This window comes from Chaetura pelagica, unplaced genomic scaffold (assembly GCF_000747805.2).
Source record: "Chaetura pelagica isolate M959 unplaced genomic scaffold, ChaPel_1.0 scaffold473, whole genome shotgun sequence".
NCBI lineage: Eukaryota > Metazoa > Chordata > Aves > Apodiformes > Apodidae > Chaetura > Chaetura pelagica.
In genome coordinates, this window is record NW_009952890.1 from 702,993 (window position 1) to 717,260 (window position 14,268).

A 14,268-nucleotide genomic window follows, 5' to 3' on the forward strand; every position below is an offset into this window, starting at 1 on the left:
AAATCAAATTCAGGTGATTTGACTTGCCACTTACAGGAAGTTGTGAACTAGAAATAATAATTAGAACTACTATCCATTCCAACAGTATTTCTCCTCTTTGATACCAAAGAAGTATTTTCACTGCATAAAGATAAAACAGACTATTCTCAGAAATCCCTGCACATTTCTTCTGTTAACAATGGCTGCATGTGAACTGAGCTGCTGTTATGTGGTGCACTGCACCAGCTTGGGTCACTGAAACACCCAAATCAGGGACTAGCTACAGCATGCCCCAGTCCCCCTCTTGCTCACAGAGGTATTCAGGTCACATCTTGACCCAGAAGGTGGACTAGAAGTACTCTGTTTAGAGGTAACTAGTATCAATTGACATGTCCAAACTGCAAGGAAAATCTCATGTATCAGTTCTACTTAATCTTTGCTGTTAACAATTATGAAAATTGATCCTGGAGTCACCAATCAGGAACTCAGAGCGGTAGTCCTGCCAGAACCAACAGAGCTGTGCTGGAAATCAAGTGTTTGTGAAATGAGGTCACAATCTGATTACCTGTGAGAGCAACATTACTGAATCTTGAAGACCTCTAGAAGATCTTCCCAAGGAGGAAAGTCTGTTATGTTTTTGGCTTCAGACCTTTCATGGACTCCAAAATGGAAAAGTTGTTTCACAAAATATTTCAACATATGTATTCCTATCCTGTGACATTGCTAATGCCAGAAAAATACATGGGAAAAAAAAGAGGTAAGAACTGAAGTACGGGAACATCTGAATGTCATGACATACCCTTCAAATAAAACTTGCTGAGTGGTTTGGGCCCGACACGACCACAAAGAACCGGCCCCATGGCCACTCACTCAACCCTTCCCCCCCAACACACTCTGGGACGAGGAGGACAAAGCTCCTGGGTTGAGATAAAGGACAAGGAGGGTTTCACCAATTAAAGTCCCAGGCAAAACAGACTCAACTTGGAGAAAAATAATAATTTAATTTCACACAAATCAAACACACAGGACACAGACACACACAGAGCAGGGCTTGCATATGTTACTTCACCCATCCCTTCTTCCCGGGCCCAAATCCCTTTGTTCGTGGTTTCTCTCCCTCCTTCCCCCTGGCAGCACAGGGGGACAGGGAATGGGGTTTAGAGTCAGTTCACAGGCTGGTGGTTCCTGCTGCTCCTTCCTCCTCAGGAAGAAGGATTCCTTACAGTCCTTCCCTGCTTCCCCATGGGGTCCCTCCCATGGGACAGAGTCCTTCATGAACCTCTCCTTCATGAGTCCTTCCCACAAGGTCCAGAGCTGCTCCAGCCTGGGCTTCCTACAGAGTCACGGGGGCTTCGGGAACAGCCACCTCCCCTGGCCCGGGGGCTTCCACAGCTGCACAGAGTCCACAGGCAGCAAATCCTCTGGCCACGAAATCCAAGTCCACTGGCCAAGTTCACCCCTCCTGGCGCCTTCAGGGAATGTTCCACCACGTTCCTCCATGAGTGCAGGGGCACAGCTGCCATCTCGCCATGGGTTGCCGGAAAACTATTGCTAGGACACCTTCTTCCCCTTCTTCCTCACCAACCACCAGCACAGCTCTGCTTTCCCAGCACAGCTCTTCTCCCCCAAGTGCTTCTTTACTCAGATGTTATCTCTGTTCTTTCATATGTTAATCGCTGAGGTGCATCTCTTGTCCCTCCAATGGCTCCTTGGCTGGTTTGGAGCAGGGGGAGCTTCTCAGCTTCTTAAGGGAGCCATCCCTGGGGCCCTTCTGCTACCAAAAAAACCACCAAACCAGCACACTTGCGCAGATGGAAACTAACAGATCTATTCTGATAAGAAGTAACTTTTCAATATTCCATTAATTATCACAGCATCAGTTCTGGGAAATCCAGATTCATCAACTTAGACAGCTGCCAGTACAGCTGTTTTCAAGGGGCATTTATTTGGGCTTTCTGTAGAAGATGCTAGCTTTACTGTAAAACCCAGTTTATTACCTTAATCTTCTGAAAAATTATAATACTGACACTGTGATTTTTTATTAGTTTCATATTGTTAGGTGTTTTTCTTTGGCCTCTGTTCTGGTTTGTTTTGGTGGGTTTTTAAAGTAGAGAAACATTTCCTTTCAAGGTAAATTAATCAGAAACTTTAACTCTCACTGTGAAGCAGAACACTTCACACATCCCACATTTTAAGTCATCACTGGCAGTCCCCTTCTTGTTGCTCCCTAGTCTGCTCTACTTAATACTAGCCTTTTGAAATCGCTGCCCTTACCATTCCAGCAATTGTAAATTGGTCAAAAGGGCTACTCGGGCTAACAAAGGCAACCACGCATGAACTTCTGAAAAAGCCTCTCATATAGCTCGAGGCACCAGCTTTCCTCCCACCCAGATGTGGTGTATTTATTTTCTTTATTAGGACTCCTCTGTAACAGGATTACATGGAAGGCAATTTTAGCAGAGGTTATGTGACATTGCTCTACCTACAGCAGGTCAAAGAGATTGCCCGCCTGCTTTGTGGATAGCTTAGTCAAAGGTGATATACATGGAAGCTGCATCCCAAGTGTTACAAAAAAAAAAAAAGCAGTAAGAGCAGGAAGGGATTGCTGACAAGTACCATCATGCTTTCAGGTGACTATTTTCCCTCTGTTCTTGTGATGGTGCTAGGAGTTCAGTGTGGGGGTCTTTGTTGTCTCTTTCAACACAAAAAAACGGAACTCTGTATTTCATCTGCTCCAGGTTAACCTGGCAGGTTGGGCTCTGAACGGTCAGAGCCTAGAAACATGTTCCCAACAACAAGATTGCCAGCAACAATGAACCTGCAACACAGACCTAAGAAGAAAGTGCTTGCTAGCATTCTATACTTGTATAGATTCAAAGATGTGCATAAACATTTTGGAAATAAAGGATTAAATAATGATTGAATTCTGTTTGAATGTTTCAAAAATATTGTAGAGAAGGGCAAGCTTAACCTGCTTTGCGGTTACTGGCATGGCAGTGCACAATAGGTTGTAAGTAATGTAGATGACAAGTTAATGAAGCACAGGTGGCATGACTCAATCTTGTCACCCTCAGAAGCTATCCAGTCGATGTCAGTACATATCTAATAGCCTTTTGGAGCTTTGTATTGTAGCACTCACAGAGAGTTTTGTTAGTCACTAAAAATCACCAGTAATAATTCTGGGAAATGTTTTACACCGTGTACAACAGTTCCAGGAAACATACCGTGCAGCCTTTATCATGCTCAGAGCATATACAATCAAAGAAAACTATCCTTAATGTAGGACAAATTCTCACTCCAATCCAGAAAAACACAAAAATATGTAAATGAGCCAAGACTGGTAGGTAACAGGAATATTTCTACTTTAATTGGCTGAAAGGCAGTTGGAGAAAACAATCACACTTTCAGAAAAAAACTGCATTGACTATGTACAAGTGGAAAGTCATATACAACAAGTTACGGAGGCAACTAAATGTTCTTCAAATCAGGTATCAGGTCTTTCTCAAAAAAACAAGGCATGAGAAGAGAGAGGCAAGATGCTAAATGAACAGAATATGAATACCAATAGCTGTCTTCTGCAAACTGGAATGGTTTTTGCTACATAGTGGTCAGACTGCTTCCCACTATGCAGTGCCATAAATCCATGGTTCCCAAACTTTGTGAGTATGTGGATCACTAACAGAACTCCACATTTCAACTAGATACAGGTAGATTTGAAGTCACTTAAGCATGTTGCTTAGCAGTAGCTCTTGCTAAGGAGACTCAACCTCAACCCCATCAGTAGTGCTAGAAGATAGATCTGTGTGTTGGTGCAGGACAAGGGGGGCTCTCTACCCTGGTAAGGTAGCTGACACGTGGGGAACACAAAGCCCTGCTTGGCAGCTGGTGGCACAAGCAGATATGCTGTGAGGGCAGATGGTGAGAGAACCCAAGTTTGGAGTCTGTGGGCAGAGTTCATCCGTGCGAAACAATCCCAACTGTGCAAGCAGGCCCACAGAGTAAGTAGACCTGCTGCTGTCCTGAGCTGTCACCTGATATGAAACATAAAAACAAGTGGCAGGTTACAAAACTTCCATATTTTAATTAAATCCTCCTCTCATTTGTATTGATCTAAACTTTGGGGAATCTTACTGAAGATGAAGTTACCTTACAGCTATAGTAGTGTAAATCAGATGAAATTTTTTTCCATGGATTTGGTTCTGACCTCAAGCTAGTTTTAAAGTCCTTCAGTCCATAGGAGCCAACAGAAGTACTTCAACTAATACAATATTGTGTAAAGATCAGTGCAACCATACCCGTGCTTCTGCTTTGCCTCATAGAGCTCTGAATCTGAAACATGAGAATATTCAGAAAAACAAACCAGTGAAAACTAGTTTAGCTTTTAGCTTAGAACCTCTTCATGATGATTTTGCAGAGGCAAAAAAACACAATACCAAAGTGTTCCCTTGTTACTATGGTGTTCTGCAGCATAGGTATTGCTATAGCAACCAATGCACTACCTCAAAAGGCATTGATCAGCATGAATGGGTTGCCACGGTAACCACAGTGAAAACGCATATTTTCTTTTTGCTATATTGATTGGTGCCTTCGATGTCAAGAGGTCTGAAATGGCAGGGAGATGAGAGCACCATACATGAGATTGCTGCATGTTCCCTCGTGGCAAGTATAGATGGCAGTTTAGGACCACTTTTCTCTAGGTGAAATGAGAAAATACTGAGGTTGTAAATGCAAAATCTTGCATGTTAACAGGATTAAAAATATTTAGAAAATATTATACCTTTGTCTTGTTGCTTACTTGTTATCTACATGCAAGAGATAGTGAGGTGACATTCACAACTTCTCTGGCCAACATGTTCCAGTGTCTCACCACCCTCACACTAAAGAATTTCTTCCTAATATCTAACCTAAATCTCCCCTCTTCCAGTTTAAAGCCATTTCCCCTTGTCCTGTTGTTACAAGCCCTCGTAAAAAGCCCCTCTCCAGTTTACATAAAGGTCCATTCAGGTACTGGAAAGCCATTATAAGGTCTCCCCGAAGCCTTCTCTCCTCTAGGCAGAACAGCCCCAACTCTCTCAGCCTGTTTTCATAGGAGAGGTGCCTCAGCCCTTGGATCATCTTCATGGCTCTCCTCTGGACTCTTACCAACATCTCCATGCCCTTCTTATGTTGGGTGCTCTAGAACTGGACACAGAAGGGAAGAAGCATGTGGATAGGTTCACACCAATGTTGTTTCTCAAGAAATGCTATTGCACTGCTGTAGCATCTGAGCCCTAATAACAGGAAGGACACACAAAAAAATTGCTGCCCATACTGAATGATTGCTGTCACATTACACCATGCCTGCTACCTTCCAGAGCTGCTTTATTGTCTCTATGATCCCAAATATTTCACATATCCTTAATTGTTGACTGAACTTGTCGTACAAAACTATCATTTTACTTTAGTTGGCTATTTGGCCATATTCTACCTACTATTACTCCAAATTCCAATTACACCTACTGTTACTCCAAACTTCCAATTATCTGGAATAATATCTGTGTTCAGGTACTTCCAAACAAGCCACTATCTATTTTCAATTCACAAATGTATGTGAATGTAAAAGACACCCAGCCCCCACAGCTTTTAAATAATCTTGACCAGGCATTTAAAAAAAAAAAAAAAAAAAAAAAGGAATTTATCCTTTCAGTTACACACTGTTCTTGCAAACAGCTTGGCTGAAGTCTACCAGGGTATTATTTGTACTTTCCATTTACATTGCATGAGTGAATGCAGTATCTAGCTTGAACAGAAACCACCTAGGAAAAGTCCCAGAACTCGCTTAGTTCCTTCCTTTTGCTACCTTGACTGCAATAATAAAACCATGGAAAAGGCCAGACTGAGACTTCAGGTCAGTCTTCATTTACCAGGTAACTGTTGTATTACCAAGCCTCTTGCTTTCCTTATTTCATACTTTCTTCTCCGGACCACTCCATGGCTTTACAGTAGCACTCTTCACATGTTGCTTTCTTTAACTGCTACTTTTCCTCTTGATTTCACACACCACCTTAGGGGTGCTGGAGTTATTCCTTTCTCGGCTCGCTAGGTGGCAGAACATAATCAATAAATGTTCTTCCCAGGAAACCACGTAGGGATAAAAGTAGCTAAACTTTTTATTTGTATATATAGGCTACTTGCCGTTTTTGTTGCTCAAAATTTCGGGTTAAATGGTTTCATTACCTCTCATTTTCAGGTAATATTTTAAAATATAGTATTTTTTTTAAATATTACGTGTTTTGGCCAAGGTGTGTGGGTGTTAAGGGGTTATTTTGGGCACTTGGAATAGGTCCACTTTTCAGATTGCCACACAGCCATCCCTGAAAATACTGTTTTCCTAAAAATATGCCTGCTGATTCTCCAGATTTTTTATTACCTTTGTAGATTGTGGAGAAAGACATTAATGTCTTTCATCTCAGTAGAATGAATTATGGAATAAATAAAGGCTTAGACATTGCAAAAAACTTGGAACAGATGGTGATGTGGGGAGGATGGTTGTGCTCCTTGCTACAATAACCCTGTTCTACTTAGCTGCACATAATATGGGGCTTAAGGTTTCTAAAACTCATGCATAGCCCAGAATAACACCAATGACAGTATCAAAGTCCATTTTACTATAAACTCCATCACCTGTCCAGCTTTCAGCATGTTCTTAGCCTCGGGGTTTGTTGAACACAATGAGGCTTCTCATACAGTTCTTCTTAGTTACCTTGTAGAGGGGAAGCAGGAGGAATCAGCTCACTACGGTAGAGAAGTCTAAAAAAAAATATATTAATGATGGCACGTGCTGTAAGTAGCAGCCCTGGAAAACAGTACCTTTGGAAAGGAGAGGAATATGATGTATTGTGGAGAAAGCAATGATAAGATGTCCTTAGGAGATGTGACTCAACTAATAAGCTTGTTTCTTGAATAATAATTGCCTTGGTGCCTGGCAAATGCTTTACTGGCATGAAAGAAGGGAAGAACAAAGAGCCTTCCTTTTTATCCAGAGATATTAGAACCAGTGCTCAAGAGTTTAAATACTTACTGCAAAATACAGCACAATAATCCATTTCACAGAACAGTAAACTGCTCACAGTGAGTTGCAAGAGCTTGTAGAGAATTTAGAATTCTCTTTAAAAGAGACTGGACTGGTACAGTATTCTCAAAACCTAAATAAGGAGGTTCTTTCCATTACTTTCACTCTAATTGAAAAACATTTCATCAAATAATATGAGACAGTAGAGCACTTGATACCTACTTTGGGCTGTTCTTCATCTCTCAGATGTATGATTGTGTTAATGGCAACATTGAGAAAAGGCATACGCAAAGGCAAGTGGCTGTGAGCACCCATCCTTCAGAAACCTGAACTGGAGCTATCCAGAGAACACTCTCAAAAAACCTGAAGCACTTGAAGCTGGAGGCAGTGTGCTGAGGAGACAGGGTCAGATAGATCTGGTTTTCTTACATCAGCTTGTCTTTTTATTTCCTAATGTCATTCTATAAAGGTTATTGTGTGCGCTCGTTGCTGAACTTAACTCAAGCCTTTGTGGGCAGTAGGTGAGTGAGTGGAGGTGTTTCTCCTGGCATTGATGCCCAGCTTTGAGAAGGGTCTCTATTCTGGAACATTGCTTATTGATACATTTTTGCTTGGACATGTAAAGGATTATATTTGCCAAAGGTATTTTCAGCTAGTTCCAAAATACACATTTCTGTCCTGCTGATTTTAACTTGTCTGTTTGCAATGAAGAATTGACCAAATAATGGACAAAATTAAAAGATTTAAATATTGGTCTAATTCACTGGAATTTTATATATATATATATATTTTTTTTTTTATTTTTTTTTTTTTCCCCAGGTAAATGTAAGATTTTAAACAGTGATAACTTTCCATTTCATTAAGCTTGCTGCCTAAAGTTCCTTCAAAATATTGGTGCCAACTGGAAGGACTTTTTTAGTCCATGTCTGGGTATATTCCAATAACTAAAAAATATAATTCCCTATCTAATCATTGCTATTCTGATCTACAGATATGTTGTCTTTCAGTAGGATGTTAAAATAGTACAGAACTAGTTTGTGCACTAAAGTCACTCTCGCCAACTTCTTACTCTTTAGACTATCCCTAAAATAACAATGGAAATGTGATTTCAGCTGCATCTAGGTTTATTTCCTTTCTGAGACAAGGTTTTTTGTCAGTGCAAACATGTTCCAAATTTCTACAACACAGATATCAGGCAAAAACCACTTCTGCAGTATATGTATTTTCACTTGCTCATGCTTAGTTATATGGCAAAAAAATATTTTTCAATGTACTTGACTCCCACTAAAACTGTACAAGGTTGTGGCAGATAGTGAATGGGATTCCTTTTGGGCTTTACTCTTTCTCAGATACAGATGTTAGAGATAGTTCTGCGCAAATCCAGTCAGGCAGTTACTCATGAGCCATCAAAGAGAGGAAGTTGCCTGATTGCTGAGAACTATTTGACTGTGCAGCACTAGTAGTCAAGAAAAAAATTATTATCTGACAAGTTCATTAGGAAACTGAGGGAATGTGGGCTAGATGAGTGGACAGTGAGGTGGATGGAGAGGTGGCTGTGTGACAGGGTTCAGAGAGTTGCAATGAATGAAGGAGGGTCGAGTTGGAGGCCAGTAACCATTGGTGTCCCCCGGGAGTCAATACTCAAGTCTGATCTCATTCAACATATTCATCAATGACCTCAACAAGGGGACAGAGTGTGTCCTCAGCAAGTTCACTGATGATACCAAACTGGGAGGGATGGTTACACTCCAGAGGGCTGTGCTGCCATCCAGTGTGGCCTGGACAGGCTGGAGAGCTGGGCAGAGAAGAACCTCATGAGGTTCAACAAGGGTAAGTGTAGGATCCTGCACCTGGGGAGGAAGAACCCCATGCACCAATACAGGTTAGGAGTGGACCTGCTGGGAAGAAGTTTGAAGCGGAAAGATCTGGGAGTCCTGGTAGATAATAAATTACCCATGAACCAGCAGTGTGCCCTTAGCACCAAGAGGGCCAATGGAATACTGAGATGCATAAGGAAGAGTGTGTGCAGTAGGTCAAGAGAGGTCATTCTCCCTCTCTACTCTGCCCTGGTGAGGCCACATCTGGAATACTGCAACCAGTTCTGAGCTCCTCAGTTCAAGAGAGACAGATAAATACTAGAAAGAGTCCAGCAGAGAGCAACAAAGATGACTGGGGGACTGGAGCATCTTCCTTATGAGGAATGGCTGAGAGATCTGGGGCTCTTTAGCCTGGAGAAGAGAAGGCTGAGGGGAGACCTTATTAATGCCTATAAGAATCTCAAGGGTGGGTGCAAGGAGGATTGAGCCAGACTCTTCAGTGGTTCCCAGTGACAGGACAAGGGGCAATGGGCACAAGTTAGAAGGTGGAAGTTCCGTTTAAATATGGGGAAAAACTTCTCTATGGTGAGGGTGACAGAGCCCTGGAACAGGCTGCCCAGACAGGTTGTGGAGTCTCCTTCTCTGGAGATATTCAAGACCTGCCTGGATGCAGTCCTGTGTCATTTGCTCTAGGCAATGCTACTTCAGCAGTGGAGTGGGACTAGGTGATCTCTAGAGGTCCCTTCCTACTCTGACAATTCCGTGATTCAGTGATTCCATGAAGCTTGAAGCACCCATTCAGCGAGATCTAGACAGTCTGGAGAGCTGGGCAAAGATGAACCCAATGAGGTTCAACAAGAGTAAGTGTGGAGTCCTGCACCTGGGGAGAAAAAACACCATGCACCAATATAGATTAGGGGTTGACCTGACCTGCTAGAAGGCAGCTCCATGGAGAAGGACCTTGGAGTCTTGGTGGACAACAAGTTATCCATGGGACAACAATGTGTCCTTGTGGCCAAGAGAACCAATAATATATTTGAATGCATTAAGAACAGTGTGGCCAGCAGGTCAAGGGAGGTTCTTGTTCGCCTCCACTCTGCCCTGGTAAGACCACATCACTTCTGGGCTTCCCAGTTCAAGAGGGATAGGGATTTGCTGGAAAGAGTCCAAGGGACGCTTACAAGGATGATTAAGGACTGGAACATTTATTGTTACAGGATACTTTCTAGAGACAACTGATACAAGTGAAAATAAAAAAGGTGTGAAAATTACAGAATGATAAATTCTAACTATTAACACCTCATATGTATACTTTTAGGCTGTTTTTAGCAATTTACTACCAAGGTCTGAAAAATCCTCCCTGTGCTGTTGACATCCTCCCTGTGATATCATATTGATCCATATGGCACTGGCAACATCCTGACATATGTTGTAGCATATGTTGTGAAAACACAGGGGCTGCAGTCCTCCTCTAGAGGAGTAAGAGGATGGAGAGGCACAGAAAAGAAATGTACATCTCCAGCCATGACAGGCATCTTCTCCCAGTCAAGTGCTTGTGTTTTCTGACACGTTTCTCTGAGTCTGCAATACCTTTTTCAGATTTTCAGACCTATTTCAAACACCCATCAGTCCTCTGCCATGGTCCATACCCTGTGGCAAGCTGAGAAAGAATACTGCACACCAATATGATGTAGGTTCAGTTGGTGTTTATTCAGCTGCATGCAGATTATATAGTCTCAGGACAGCGTGCATGCTGTCCATGCAGCAAAGCAAAGCTCTTAATTGGTTAATATACATCGTTCACGCGTCCCAATTCCCCTTTTGATTGGTCCCTACTTTAAGCCCTTTATCTGACTCCCCATCCTGTTTACCTTACTACCTGATTGCTACACATACCAAGAACGACCTTCACTGTTCCTCCAGCTGCCTAATGTTTCTGCCTAAAGTTTCTGATAATCATTCAACACAGCCAGGGCCCCAACAGTCCTCCCCTAGAGGAGAGGAGATTTCACTTGAAAACTCTCAGCTTCAGTGTGAAAACTAGTTGTTCCAACTTTTGCCTAGATTTTTGCAGGACATGCTTGCTGGTTACCTCATAATCTCTGGCTGACATCATCATCTCCACTCTCCTCACTCTCTGAAAACAATGGGAAATCCATATGCTTTAGAACCTTCAGCTACCTTCTCAAACTTCCTCTTTTTTACTTAATGCCTCCTCACCCCTCTCCCCAGTTTTTAAGCTGTTATTGTTCCAGTCATGTCCTACTAACTCAGCTGTGGACTGTTTCTATGATTCTCTGCTTTTAAAATAGCTTTTCTGAGCTCATCAGCTCTACTGTCTTCTATTTGCTAGTTCCTTCACAGAAACCAGTTTGACAATTCAGCCTTTTCGACAATTAAGCGCATGGTTAGCGCTACCTAGCCATGTTAATCCTTTGGTTCTTGGTTTTCCTCAGCTCACTGCTAAATTTCCTCCTTCTTCTGTTTTTCTAGTCTTAAACACAGAGCACCTTTGAACAGGTAGTATCTGCAAATATATTATTAAATGTCCTAGTATGGGCCAACAAAAGGAGGTACTGATAGTGCCAAGCACTAAGACATTTTCCAGTCTACTGCCCTGTCACAGAGAAGTCACAGCAATGTAGGGCCTGTTTGAAAAACAAGCAGAGGCAGAGGACACCACACCAATTTCAGAGAGCCCTTGGGTTAGATGGTATCTGAGGTGCAATCTGTCATTGTCAGATGATAAAGTAATAAATCTGTATATCTAAAATATTGATTAAGTTTTATAACTTCACAAGCACATAATGGCTTAATATATGTGGGTTCTTGAGATGTCTCTGTCAAGGAAAACTGGAAGGAACAGGTTTACATATAGTACATACAGTATAGGCTTACATGTTTGACAGAGTCTTTCCAAGTTTACTGTGAAATGGATTTAATTACCAGCAGTAAATATGCTTTTACACAGAACTAAGCAACTAACATATTATGTTTTTTGAGCTATATCTAAATTAATGGATAAAACTTGGGGTTTACTCTTTTTCCCTAGAGAAACTCAGAGAATGATGTCAATATCAGAAGAACAAAGCTTTCAGGACTTAAGGAACCCTCTCTCTTAGTTTTTTTATATGCAACTTTTCAGGGGCTAGTTGTACTTTACTGAATGAGAAAAATAATTACTGGGAGCTGCAGCAGTGCAAAAGCATATTGAGGAGCTGATGACATAGTAAACACATGAGGGACTCTGAAGTGGCTCGCCACACCGAGAAATCCTGGGAGACTGAACGCATGTTCCTACCCTTATTGGCAGTGCATTTCATGGATTGATGGCTTTTGTCATGCTGTAAGAAGAAATACTCATCCCTTTTCCCTCTAATGTGAGTTGTAGATGCAAGTCTTACAGGTCAACTCAGTCTTGTTACTCCAGGCAGACTGCTTTTGCTGTTTTTGCTTTTATTTTTAATTCCCTTTGCCGGGGAACCTGAGTTACCTGCTCTGATTTAAGCAAGTATCAGGAACCTATAGAATGTAAGATCTCTGGTGCTTTGATTAGAAAAATCATGTCCACTGAATGTTCCTTCCAGAATTACTGGTTATAAAGAAGTTGATCATATTGATACAAGGAGTTCCCTTCAGGAATCAGACGTCTCAAGCGCAGTATCACATGTAGTATCTGTTTAGCATTATCTGCCCATACAGGTTGACCTCATTGCACTGTTCACATTCAGTAGGTATCTGCAAGGCTTTCTTCATAATCATGAGTATTATATAAGTCTTCTGCAAGCTCTGGGTTAAGTTGCCATCTGTCAGACAGTCTCAAATATTTAGAAAGGTAGGAAACAGCTATGGGTGATATTAGAAGTGAAAAAGTATGAAAAGTGTGTGAAACATACAGATACTTGTCACTTGGACAGTTTAATTATGCTCCTCTTGTGATACACTGACTAATTAGAGGAGGGGTGGAGGGGAGAGGGAGAGAAAAAAGAAAATGGCAAAAAATAGGATGACTGCCATTCAGTTTTATATCTTACCAAAAGAAAAGAATATAGGAGAGTGCAGGGAGAAGGGAGACCCATTTGAGCTGAAGCATAAGGAAAGGAGTAAGAGCAGAACTGAAGAATGTAGAAAGAAATACAAAAAGAAGAGAGAGGTGAGGGTTAAGAAAGATAAAATAGTGAGAGGGAAAAACAGGAGGAAATAAAAAAAAATGAAGGAAAAGACAATAAGTAGGGAGTGGGAATGGAATATGAAAGAGATGAGTACAAGAAACACAGTGGTTGAAGTGAGCAATATAAAGAATGAAGAAAGAACTAAATTGATATGGCCAAGAAGATGAAGTGGGAATAAAAATCTGAAAAAAACCTACAAGGACATTAAATAATTCAAATCCCCAGGAAAATAAATGGAAGCTTGAATTACATAAATGGATTTTTTTTCTATGCATTAATCCTCTTGTTGTGGTTATAGTTTCCTATGAGTAAAAAAAAAATTACAAAAGAATGGTTCAGATTAAGAAAATCTTGGGCCAATCTTAGCCTACACAAAGTGGGAGAAAATTTTCAGTCTCTTGTGTCCTGGTTTGTGGCAGGGGCGGGGGGAGGGGATCGAGAGCATTGTTGTCGGACCTGAGTCAAACAGTGACATCTTGCTATGGACAATCCATCTTGAATTTCAGTGGAACTTATTTTATTATTGTTGTTTCATTGCAGGGTACATTGCAGACATTTTTCTGTTCTCTGTTTTCCAGTGCATTTCCCTTAAATGTTAATCTACAGCATACTCTGCACTGGAGCTGAAGATCATTTTTATCTGTAAAAGCTGCAAAATTGGAGATTCATCCCTCCACCTCAATAATGTGTTCTGAGGTTTGGTTTTTCACAAATCAAAATTTGAGATGGATCAATAATAGTTGGCATCTCTACAACAACTTGAAATTCAATAAATAAAATCACCTTGGAAAACAAAACTAAACATTACCAGAGCCTGAGAATACCTTGCAAAGTTTTAGCAATTCTATTTCTCCCGCTCACTGGGCTAGACAAATATGATGCTTTGTAACAGAAAGCACCACTGACAACTCCTCATACTTCAGCTGAGATATTACAACTCAATTTGAAGAGGCTGACATGACTGTCCAAAGCCCATAGACAACACCTAAGAATGAGACTGAGGAGGTTCATTGATGGGACTTAAAGGGATAAGGTTGCCAGGAGCAGATGCAGGAGCTGAGAGTTTCAGAGCAAGGTTATTGTACAACAGTAACAGAGTAAGGGAGAGCAGCTGGTGAAAAAAAAGTCTGCCATTTGTTAGAGTTCTATTATGTCAGCAAAATCCTTTAATTAAAACTTCCTTATTACGTCTGTAATACGTCAGTTCAATATTTATGTTGTTTTCTGATGCCCAGCTACTTTTGCTTAC